Source organism: Brassica oleracea, chromosome C9, assembly GCF_000695525.1.
Source record: "Brassica oleracea var. oleracea cultivar TO1000 chromosome C9, BOL, whole genome shotgun sequence".
Lineage (NCBI taxonomy): Eukaryota > Viridiplantae > Streptophyta > Magnoliopsida > Brassicales > Brassicaceae > Brassica > Brassica oleracea.
In genome coordinates, this window is record NC_027756.1 from 43,099,526 (window position 1) to 43,112,386 (window position 12,861).

General features: G+C 41.1%; 1 pseudogene; it reads left to right on the plus strand.

The window, feature by feature from the left end:
• LOC106315098 overlaps positions 1–6,100 on the plus strand; it is a 15,839-nt pseudogene extending 9,739 nt beyond the window's left edge.
• The last annotated feature ends 6,761 nt before the right edge of the window (positions 6,101–12,861 follow it).

Below are 12,861 nucleotides of genomic sequence, written 5' to 3' on the forward strand. Positions count from 1 at the left end.
ACGCAGACACTCACGTTCCATCTCCTAGCTATGTCCTGATCAGACACTTAGCCTAAGGACCAAACGGTCGCGAGTCACCTGCGCCCAAAAAGCACTAACCGACCAAACGGAGTGAATCTTTGACCTTTTCTCAACTAAACGCGTAACGGATTAGCTACCCATTTACTCGATAGTCTTTGAGAAAACGCATAAAAATAACCTTCTACTCTTAGACTCAGTCTCTTGTTTTCAAAGGAGAAAAACGCGTCTAGACGTTATCTCAATCGAAACACCACAAGAACTGAGCAAAGTCTCTTAGTGAACTGAAATTCACTTAGAAAAATCGCAAGTACAGATTGGGAACACAACAACCCGCAAATCTAAAAGTCTGCTTGAAAACAACGACTTGCCGATAAAATAAGAGTACGCCTAGTAATACAACAACAGGGTCTATCAATACCACAAACACAAAAGGAAAAGAGAAGACATAGATAAAGCTTCAAGTTGCAGTATCTTGACTGACCCCCTCTGGCGTCCCAAGAGCAGAAGGACCGACTGGGTCTTCGGTAGCAGCAACAGTCGGGTCTTCCACCGAAGTAGAGACAAGAGAGTCCACAGCAGGAGGCGGAGGAACATCTCTATTCCTGACTTCATCGGTCTTCTCTTCCTCGACGGGCTGCAACGACGACGTCTCCTCGGCTCTATTCTATCATCCTCTTCGCCTTCTCGTCCTTCAGAAGAAGAATCCAAGACAAGGACCGGTTCCTCGATGCCTACGTTCCCGGTCTCTTCCTCTCGAACCGGAGTGTTGCCCATCTCAGGTTTGTCCTTCCCGGGGACCTCCTCCAGGTTCTCGTTCTCTGGCTGTCCACCAGGGCCACCTCCCTCCGGGACCCCGACATGCTCAGCCGGGACTGATGTGACATCGACCAATGTCTCCTCCGATGGCTCCTCGGTAATTTTGAGCGAGGTGATGAGCTGAGAAATCGTCCTCGGTCCAATCAAATCTACGTTTGATCCATAAGGATCAAACGACGCTCTAAACCTGTCCTCGACGAAACAAGAAGGGAGAACCAGCGGAGAAAGAGTGAGGTTGCTATCAGACAGCGGACCTACACAGAACTTCGTAGCCTCCGCCTCGTAGAGTTTCTCCTGCTCGGCAAAAACGTCGATCATTTCTTGCGGAATCTCCGTCCCACTTGCCTTCATCATCTCGAGGCACTTCCTCGTCCCCGAAGCTTGACCGTACAGATTCTTCGCTTTCCCAAAGGCATCCAAGCGAGTTAAATGGTCGCACACGTGACCAAAGCAGCGGTTTGCCTTCTCGGTCATAGCAGCTTCGACTCTTTCCCTCTCACGAGTAACCTCGAGTCCCCGGGAGTCTCTCAAGCGTTGCCTCTCCAGGATCAATTTCTCAACCGCAGCGTCCCTTTCCTCAAGCACCTCAGTCTTCTCCTTTTCAAGGGTCACAGTCTCTTGCTCCAGACGAGTGTTCTCTCGGGCAAGCTCTTTCTTGGCCGCGCAGGCGGATTTGAGCTTACCATCCAGCTCTTCGAACTTCACCCGAAGAACTTCTTTCTCCTTCGCAGCCTTCAATCTTGCTTGAGCGAGCTTCTCCGAAGATCCCAACTGAATCATCGTCTGCTTCAGGGCGCTGTCGTATTTCTCGACAAGGAAGTTCATGCTCCCGTCGCTCTGTAAAACGACAAACACGGACCACATGAGATGGACGAACCCAATAAATCAAAGAAGGAGATGAAAGGTGAAAGGTAGCGCAGATACCCGCGCTCTCGAGGAAGCATCATCGATGTATTCATTCCTGAAATAAAGGTCTTCCAGTTGCGGCATCTCCTTCGTCCCACCACGAATTTGACGCGTCAGCTCCGCGCACCTAAGGGGATTAAGGATCAGGGGAGTCATCTCGTTGTAAGAGAACTCGACGCGATCAGGGAATTCAACCCTCTTTCTCTTCGCTACGGAACCTTCGGATCCAGACCTTTTTCTCGCAGAAGAGTCTGGAGTAGACCTCGCGGGCTCACCACTAGAACCTCCTTCTCGCGAGCAGGTTTTCCTCCTTTCCTCTGACAGTTTTCCAGGAGTACCACTGGCCTCCCCAAAAGTGTCGACTATGGCCACGTCAGCAGCGTTCGCGTCGGAGGTAGAAGGACGGGGCTCTGCCTCAACAGACCTCTTAGTCCTCTTCCTCGGGTGACCATCTGATGCCACCCCGACTAAAACGGCCTCTTGTCCTTCTGCCCCGCCACGAGACCTTTTTCTCCCATCCTTCTTCTTTTTGGACTTCGAACCTTCGGAAGTCGCATCGAGGGGAGCAGACTCTTCGGGAGGAACCTCGTCAGTCACTCCCACCTTAGTCCTTTTGGTCTTTTTCTTCTTCTTGGGGCCAGAAGCAGAAGTCTCTGCCGTCCCCGCCTGATCGGTTGCAATAGGGCCCTCCTCTCTGGAGGCTCCTTCTCTGGAGGCCCCTTCTCGGGAGGTTCCACCACCTTCAGAAGTGACGTCAACTCCAGAGTTAGACGGTCCCTGAGGATCGACTGAAGTCGACTTCTTCGTGAGCAATTGCAGCTTTCCTTTTAACAGAGCGCTTAGATCCGGAAATCCGTCCATTTCTCTGGCTTTGTCAAGAAGTTTCTGTTGTTTACGAGTAAACAAAGGGAGGCGCGATTTACGGGGACCGAGAACGCAAGGAAGCCTCGCCTCCCAATCAACTGCAAAAGGGGAGAATCAACGTGAAAAATCACAAAAAGAAACTCGAGTAGGCCCTAAAAACAATCAGCATGCTTACCTCTAGCGATCCTAGCTTGTTGGCGACGTATCCAGTCCCGACTAAGATCCAGCTAACGAAGTTGACTATGCGCCGCGATCGCTTGAGCACTTTCGAAAAACTTCTCGGGATAGGCGATCGTATTCGGATGACGAACTGCAAATACAAGGATAAGAAAAGTTAGAACTAATGACTAAAACAAAACTCCAACATACGAGTCTCTACCTAGTTGCTGGTTCCACAGAACGCGGTAGTCGTCCCCCGGCGGCTCTTCGAAAGCACGTTCATCAGACTTCACGAAGAAATACGCGCGTTGCCAATCCTGCGTCTTATTTTGATGACCGGTCAAGACATTGTAGTTCGAACGCATTTTCACCGAGAAGATCCCGTTCGGCTCCGCCTTCGTTAAAGTCAACTCCTCGAAGACCCTCACGCTCATCGAGATGTCCATCTCAGCTACCATTACCATTAGCATGACGGCTATTCGCAGTGACCCGTTCAAAAGTTGAGAGATGGCGATGTCTCGGCGGAATGCGTAGGACGTCACTAACCGGGGAATCGGTAACCATAGCTTCGTATGATCCCCAAAATAGGACTCATACACACATTGGTAACTGACCGGAGGCGACCAGGGACCCTGCTCGGCAGACAGGATGATGTAAGTAACGCCGGCACCACCGCTCGCCCTTAACAGATCCCTCACGGTATGATGAGAAGCAGAAGATCCAAACACGTTCCCCCACGACTGAGCCCGCAGGGCCCGTAGCAGTCCGGGTGGCAGCGGAGCAAGCTCTTCGAAGATCCCACCAGGATGGTAAACAGTTGGGCGACAGTCTATCTGGTCGAAACAAACTCTCTCGCGGACCTGTCTCGAACGAGTCGGAGACCGATCAGACTCATCAGTGTCACCACGTTCGGAGCCAGTCGCAGTATCGCCTTGATATCTCCCTCTATCCTCGCTTCCGCTCACATCACTGCTCCCGGCTTCAACACGATCGGCGTCTTCATCACGAATCATCCTATGAGCATCAGCGACCAAAAGACGCTGAGATAGAGTCATGTTTTCCGTGTCCCGAACAGCATCGCGATGAATCAAGTCGAAATCGTCCAGAGGACTGCCGGGCGCTGACACATCTCTGGTCGGACTCGGAGAATCTGCGATGTCCTTCCCTTTCTCTTCTCACGACAATCGACTTCTCGGAGGCATATTCCTTAATTCAGGGGATGACTACAACCGCCGAACTATACCAACGAGTCTATACGAAGAAAAACCTATCTAGAGAGAGAAAGCAAAAGTAGAGAGAAAGGAGAGAAAACGGGATACCTGAATCTGCAGAAAAGAATGACGAAAGCAAAGGAAAGAGGTCTATTTATAGCAAAAATCAAGGCACGTTCTCCGAGCACAATCATTAGGTCTATGCAGGCCTAAATAGACCTCAAAAGGCCGCCTAAATGCCCAGAAACCTACTCGCGATGGTTCGGTTTTTCGCTCGAACCAATTTTCAATTAGGTTGTCAGGCCGGAATCAATTCCTGGTCTTGATTTAAACCGATCCCCGGTTAACCAACAAAACCGATCCCCGTCGCTTTTTCCGAAATGATGTATCGCCCGTGTAAACTGCATCTCATCGTAAAGATTGAGAAGTGAAAGCACGCATCAACGACTCAACATTACTCGAAGCGACTAGAGACGCTCACGGGATGTCATGCGACTAAAAGCACATACTGACGACTAAACGGGAAGGGTTATCCTTTGCATTAGAGCATGTTATCCGAATAAACCTGACCCACAAATTCACTGTAGGAGATGGATTACATCCCTCCACAAGGCCCATCGAATAACAGGCCTTAATCCAGCAAGTCGGATCGATTTGGTCGGCTCGGTAGCTAAACCTATCGGCTTGACCTTAGAGTACTTTTAGCCGGTCGAGTAAGTCGGCTAAAAGTGCCCGGCTTGGAGGGAGCCTTGTTCAGGCCCGTATACTCGGCTCTCGCATCAAGGCCCAAAGGGGCACGGAATTAGGGCATCAGGGGGGAGGAAGTCCTATAAGAAGGGAAAAGTAAGCAACAAGAAGGGGACTTTTGGACCATTGAACACACTGAGCGGCTAGATCTAGGGTTTTAGGCTATCTCTTTGATCTTGTTATTCTTCGATCTTGTCGCTCTTGAATCTTCTTGTCACTCTTGTAATCCTTCAAACCAAATCTAAATAAAACGTCTTTAGCCATCCCATTTCTAACTTCTTCCATCTTAGTCGACTGAATCCCGTTCAAACACCGAAGTAAGAGAGGAATGGGAAAATGTGTATGGTCCACTCAGATATTCCTACAAATCTTTATAAAAAGCGACAAAAGGGTTCAGTAGACATGAATTTCTTGGGAAAGGAGGTTTTGGTGAAGTCTACAAAGGAACACTCCCTAAGAACATTGAGCTGAGAGAAGTGGCTGTGAAGAAAGTATCACATGACGGTGAACAAGGTATGAAGCAATTTGTCGCAGAGATCGTGTGCATGAAGAGTTTAAAACACCGGAGCTTAGTTCCACTTCTTGGGTATTGCAGGAGGAAACATGAGTTATTACTTGTCTCTGAGTACATGCCAAATGGTAGCCTTGATGATTACTTGTTTAATCATGATAAACCGACACTATCCTGGCGGAGAAGATTTGCAATTCTCAAAGACATCTCCTTAGCTCTTAATTACATACATACAGAAGCTGACCATGTTGTTATACACAGAGATATCAAATCTTCTAACGTTATGTTGGACGCAGAGTTTAATGGAAGGTTGGGAGATTTTGGTATGTCCAGGTTATATGAAAGAGGGACTGATCCAACCACAACAGCTGCAGTTGGGACTGTTGGTTACATGGCTCCTGAGCTTACAACATTTGGAGCATCCACCGTGACTGATGTATACGCTTTTGGTGTTTTCTTGCTTGAAGTAACTTGTGGGAGGAGACCTGTGGAGCTTCGTGTGCCGGTTGAAAAACGTTTTCTGATCAAATGGGTTTGTGAATGCTGGAGAGGGTCCTCTTTGCTTGATGCTGTAGATCCAAAGTTGACAGAATTCTCATCCAGAGAAGTCAAGCGGGTTCTGAAAATTGGGTTGCTCTGTGCAAACCTTGCTCCAGATGCAAGACCGTCCATGGAACAAGTGGTGCAGTACTTAAACGGAAACCTAGCATTGCCCGAGTTTTGGCCATATTCTCCTGGAATTGGAGCTCTCACTCCAACAACGCTTTCACCAGAACAGCTCTCGCTCGAATCAGTATCACTGTCTTCTTCCTTATGCAACACCTCAATGTTTATTACTCATACAGTTCTCTACGGGAGTGGATGAGGAAAGTTTCTAACAACTTCCCTCATCATCTTTGGCCTCTTGACTCTTGCCATGGACTGTTATTCAACCATTTCTATTCGATGTTTGTTTCATTGTATGCTTGCACATGTTCATAAATGACATCCTCCATCAAGTTTCACTGGTAGAACGATGAAACGGAACTGGTTTTGTGAAATTTTTTTATAGCTACTTTACTAAATACTTTGACAATCAGTTGTTATTGTCACTCTTTATTCAAGGCATGAGCCAATTATAGATTAAAGACACTCAAACATTAGAGATTTTCCGAACTTTAACTTTGTCTTAGGTTCATCAGTTGTTGTCTCTTTGACAACCGTTGGTTCTGTAGTGAGAGAGCTGGTACACAATAGGGTTATGTTTCTATGACTTGTTGCTGCGTTTGAGTCTGGAAGATTCAGAAAAGTGCAAAGTAGAAACCTTGGGTTCAGAGGTAGGCTTTGTTTCGCCTACTTGTCATTGGTTTTGTCTTGCTTCTGTTAATCGATTTGAATTACACCGACAAGAGTTTGGTTGACTTAAATCTCTTATATATTAATTGAGAGACATTATAACATTTTTTCGTAGTTACGTATTACTAGTAGGATGATTTTTAAAATCTTTAGAAAAATAAGTAGGTCTAAACATATATTATACGTTTTATTAAACTAAATATCAAATTGATTAGTAGTGTACAAATGAATATTCTTCATTTTTTCCTTAAATAAAAACTATGAAATTGTCTAATATGATTACCATATATATGATAATTAATGATTATGAATAATAAAAATTTGATAACAATTTTTGTATCATCTCTCATTTTCTTAATTTTATATTACTAAAATATATTAAACAATCACATCACTACAAGAAAACAGCGGCATACTGAGGGAAAAAATCGTCGGTATGTCGTCGGAATAACGCTATTCCAACGACATACCAACGAAAAAAGTCCTCGGAAATAGCTCCTCGGAAATTCATCTTTCCTCGGAAATCCCTCGGAAATTTCCGACGGAATTCCGAGGAAACATCAATCCGTCGGAATATTCCGAGGAAATTCTGAGGAACTAGTGTTTGGGGTTTCAAAATCTCGAATGTTTTTTTATAAACGGATCGATCGATGTATTTATGTCCAAAAACGCATCGATCGATCACTAGTTCGTCGGAATTTCCTCGGAATATACCGACGGAATTCCGAGGAAACATCAATCCGTCGGAATATTCCGAGGAAATTCTGAGGAACTAGTGTTTGGGGTTTCAAAATCTCGAATGTTTTTTTATAAACGGATCGATCGATGTATTTATGTCCAAAAACGCATCGATCGATCACTAGTTCGTCGGAATTTCCTCGGAATATACCGACGGAATTCCGAGGAAACATCAATCCGTCGGAATATTCCGAGGAAATTCTGAGGAACTAGTGTTTGGGGTTTCAAAATCTCGAATGTTTTTTTATAAACGGATCGATCGATGTATTTATGTCCAAAAACGCATCGATCGATCACTAGTTCGTCGGAATTTCCTCGGAATATACCGACGGAATTCCGAGGAAACATCAATCCGTCGGAATATTCCGAGGAAATTCTGAGGAACTAGTGTTTGGGGTTTCAAAATCTCGAATGTTTTTTTATAAACGGATCGATCGATGTATTTATGTCCAAAAACGCATCGATCGATCACTAGTTCGTCGGAATTTCCTCGGAATATACCGACGGAATTCCGAGGAAACATCAATCCGTCGGAATATTCCGAGGAAATTCTGAGGAACTAGTGTTTGGGGTTTCAAAATCTCGAATGTTTTTTTATAAACGGATCGATCGATGTATTTATGTCCAAAAACGCATCGATCGATCACTAGTTCGTCGGAATTTCCTCGGAATATACCGACGGAATTCCGAGGAAACATCAATCCGTCGGAATATTCCGAGGAAATTCTGAGGAACTAGTGTTTGGGGTTTCAAAATCTCGAATGTTTTTTTATAAACGGATCGATCGATGTATTTATGTCCAAAAACGCATCGATCGATCACTAGTTCGTCGGAATTTCCTCGGAATATACCGACGGAATTCCGAGGAAACATCAATCCGTCGGAATATTCCGAGGAAATTCTGAGGAACTAGTGTTTGGGGTTTCAAAATCTCGAATGTTTTTTTATAAACGGATCGATCGATGTATTTATGTCCAAAAACGCATCGATCGATCACTAGTTCGTCGGAATTTCCTCGGAATATACCGACGGAATTCCGAGGAAACATCAATCCGTCGGAATATTCCGAGGAAATTCTGAGGAACTAGTGTTTGGGGTTTCAAAATCTCGAATGTTTTTTTATAAACGGATCGATCGATGTATTTATGTCCAAAAACGCATCGATCGATCACTAGTTCGTCGGAATTTCCTCGGAATATTCCGACGGATTGATGTTTCCTCGGAATTCCGTCGGTATATTCCGAGGAAATTCCGAGGAAACTCAAATTTTGGGTTTCCTTGGAATTTCCTCGGAAATTCCTCGGGAAATTCCGAGGATTTCATTTTCCGTCGGAATGTCCGTCAGAATACCGATGTTTTCTTGTAGTGCATTAAACATATAATAAAAATTTTAGATTTTCACATAGAAATTTTTGTGATCAATCGTTTAATTTTTTTGTTATAACATGATGGAAATGAAAAATTGTATGAATATGAAATTCATTTAATAGATACTCATATTAAATATATATATATATATATATATATATATATATATATTAATATCGTTTAAATAAAACTATATACCATATAAAAATATGCTAATTTCTAAACCTGCATTGAAAAAATACAGAGACTTTAATATCTTAATTTTGAAATTTGCATTGAAAAAATTCAGATTGAAAATTTTGTGATTAATGATTTTAAATTTATTGTTACAACAAATAAACAAATGTTAATAAAATTATATGAATAGGGAGTCACAATAATAAATATTTATATTAAAATATATTATATATCTATGTAAATATCATTGAAATTTAATTATATCTCATATAAAATAAATAAAATGATTTTTTTATTTGTTTTCAAAAATTTATTGTAAATAAACAAGATGTATTGTTTTGATATATATATATGTATACTCTAATTCAATTATATATGTATTATGTAAATGAACATAAAATAAATAATAATATGTAAAAATTATTTGTATACACAATGTTCATCCCGCGCAAAACATATATATTAACCTAGTTAAAAATTAATACTAATGCAGCCTTGTTCTAAAAATCGCTACACTCTAGCAATTTATTTATTATTTAAAAAATCAGGAAATATTCATGAACTTTTTTGTATATACATTATTGTATAAAGAAAAATATTTTTAAGATTCATAAATTTGTAAATGAATACCAAACTAAATCGGTTTTACTTCTTTAAATCCTTTATATACTAAAGCAAAATTCATATTACCAATTATAATTTGCCACATAATTCATATTTACAGAATTAAGAAAAATAAATTAAAAAAATATAATGCTAAAAGAGAAAAAATAACAGAAACCGTGGAACTGTTTGAAAAAAAAGCAGCCCACGACCCATAATTCTTTCTTTGTCCACGATCCTTTTCTTTTCCAAACTATGAAGATCCTAAGGTTCAATAAACAAACAGCAGAGAAATTTCCAATTGGATTATGTATCATAGGGGCAGGAACATGAACTCTTGGAGATGGCAAAAACAGTGCGGACTTGGGAACGTTAATTAAATCTAAGAGAAAATTAACATAGACATATATTAGCAACTACATTTTTGTATTATTACAGTCTGCAATACAAAATTTATTTTCAGATGTTTGATATTCAATCACATGCAATTATGAAAAGAAATTACGTTTAACTCTATGCATCACTGAGGCAATCAAATATGTTAATGATTTTCGTGATATCTTTGTTCTGTAAGTATATATACATCATGCATTTCGTTCTTAGTTATGTATAACTGATATTTATTTTATATGTAATCAAAAATATTTCGATGTGTAGCATGGAATCAATACTAGTTTACATCTAATACGTAATGCAAAACATAAGAATATAATTCATTCAAAAGAGAAACAAAATATATTGTTTTGATCTTGATAATAAAATATAAGTGTACTTATTTCTTTGTTGTGTTAGAGGGACCTGTTTCTATGAGATTCCCCTTGGTCTAATTCCACGCCTTATGACGCAAGGAGAGTCGGCGTGGCATCAAGTAAAGATTTAGGGAAGTATAGAAAAATTTCCTTCTGGGGTATTCCGAAGGTGTAACCTAGGCAACGAAAAGGGGCCCGATACTTCAACTAGAGGAGCGACCAGTTGATTCACCAAATCCCGATCCAGCGTCACACGTTCTTCAGGTCCAAAGGGATCCAGTGCCCAACTACCGACTCCTCCCGGAATTTCGTTATCGGAGCTGAGCCTGGAAAGGCCGTTAGTGGACACCCACTACTTTTCACCGGTTAGAGAAGCCCTCTTTAATACATTAAGAAAAGATGTTCACAGATCCTATCAATGCAATGAAATAATCATCCCTTCCTATTAGTTTGTCCTGTCAAATAGAAAGAAAAATAAGACCCCAAAAGAGAAAGAGCCCGTTGGAGGGTGAAGGGTGGAGGTTTACATTCAACCGAGACAAAGTGGTTTATAATTGAATCTCAGAGGCATTCTTATCATTTGGTAGATCCAAGTCCATGACTTAGTTCGGGTTCATTCGGAGCTTTGGCAACCACCGTAGGAGAGGTGTGATGTATGTACATGCACCCATTTCAAGGGGGTGCAGATATGTCAATATGTATATAAATTAACTGGTTTATAACTTATCAAGTTTCGACTGAGTAAATGGATGAATAACTGTAAATTTGGGCCAAAATGGGTTTATAGCGGGAAAGTAACGATTAATCGGTTAAAAGTTTTACTTATTATCCAGCCGTGTTTTTCATTTCTTCTATAATTATTATAATGCGCTTATAATTTTCTTTCACATTTATAAATGGTCAAGACGAATAGTATAATTGTTTTGTGATGAGGAATTGTTGTATATTTTATGGTTATGGGTTTATTCCTCATGTAGAGTTAATCTTTGTTAATGGTAATCACATAACCCAACAATGGACAACAGAAAATTTGTTTGTTAATTGCTATAGATTGAAATAAGCTTCTCTCTTATGTCATTAATTCTAGTTATGAATAGATTTATAAGATGTCCACAACTTGTTCTCATTTAAGGTTTTATCTGTCACATTTATGCATATTCAAGTCAACTTGTATTTTATTTTTATATAGTGAGGAAGGTTGTACTCTGCTTACAATATTGTTCCTTAGAATTTCAGTTATTTTCTATTGATTGTGAGTCGCGTGACAGTCACAAACTGTTGAATCCATTAATAGCCATTAGGCTTTAATGAAATGTGTGAAAAGCAAATGACTTGGGCCTGTGTATTTAACGGTCCAAAGAATCATTATTTATGATGTAAAGGGATTTGTCCCACATCGCTTAGAGGAAGAAAAGTTGAGCAATATATATATGTTCACTTACCATGAAAGTTTAAACAGTTTGGAGAGAGAGCAGAGCTCCCGCGCCGCCGCCGCCGTCCGGCCGGCTCGGCTGGGCTTGGGTCTTGGTGGAGGTTTTGCCATTTATTTTGAGAAAAAACAGTATGCAATTTTATTTAAAACGACAAGTAGTTTGTCTAGAAAATAAAAACGTCATGCATTTTATCCTCTCGAAAGTTTTAAACGAGATAAGAAAGAGTCTTGAGGAAAAAGTTTCGGAACTCAACTTCCCTCGGTCTCCGCGAGATTCTCGCCCACGTGCAGCAGCTGTTGCGGGAAGTGGGTCTTCTCCGTCTCTTTATATTTCACCTCTCCTCTTCCTTCATTGCTTAACGTTTTTACACATCAAACCAACAGCGAAAATCCCTTAGCGTAAGCCTTAAATGCGAGAGTGTTTCGTAGAGTTTATAGTTCGATAGGGAGATCACGAGTGAGGCGTGATTCGTCTGCCATGGTTGTATCCTGGGACTATATTCGTACAGTCCCGTCTCACTAACGGAGCGAATATTTTGAGTTAAGGAAAGAGATCATATCTCGACTCCATGTCTCTTTGCGAATACGATTTCTTATCGTTCTTGTATTCGCCTATTACATTCGTCTATTTCCTTAACATAGCTTTTATTTTATCGTTTATGTCAGTCTGGTTTTCTGGTTTCAACAATCTTAACTCAAAATTGCTTTATGTCTAAAGCTCAAATCGGGTTGAAGAATGATTATAAAAACAGGTTTTGGAACCGTGTTTGCGATTTGCTTTCTAGCACTTCCGCGAAACGTTTTTTCTTATTTCGTAACGTGTTTGCGATTTGCTTTTTAGCACTTCTGCGAAACGTTTATTGTTTATTTCATTACGCTTTGTGGATTGCTTTGTAGCATTTTTTGCAAAATGTTTTTTGATAATGGTTTCTAAGTGAGTTTATGAAACATTCTAAGTCTATAAAAATGGTTTCTGCGAACGCTTCTAAGCGAGCTTGCAAAACGTTTTCTCAAGATTTTCTCAAGACTTATATCGATATAATTTGGTTCAAACACCAAAAATGAACATCGATTATAGACTATTATTTTCCTTAAAATAATATATTATTTGTTGAATGGAGTACTAATCCGTTTTTTCATGTTTTCTCTACAGAAAAATGACAAATGATAACAACACCCCCATTGACACCACGGATGTCATTCAGACTCCACTCAACGCTGCAG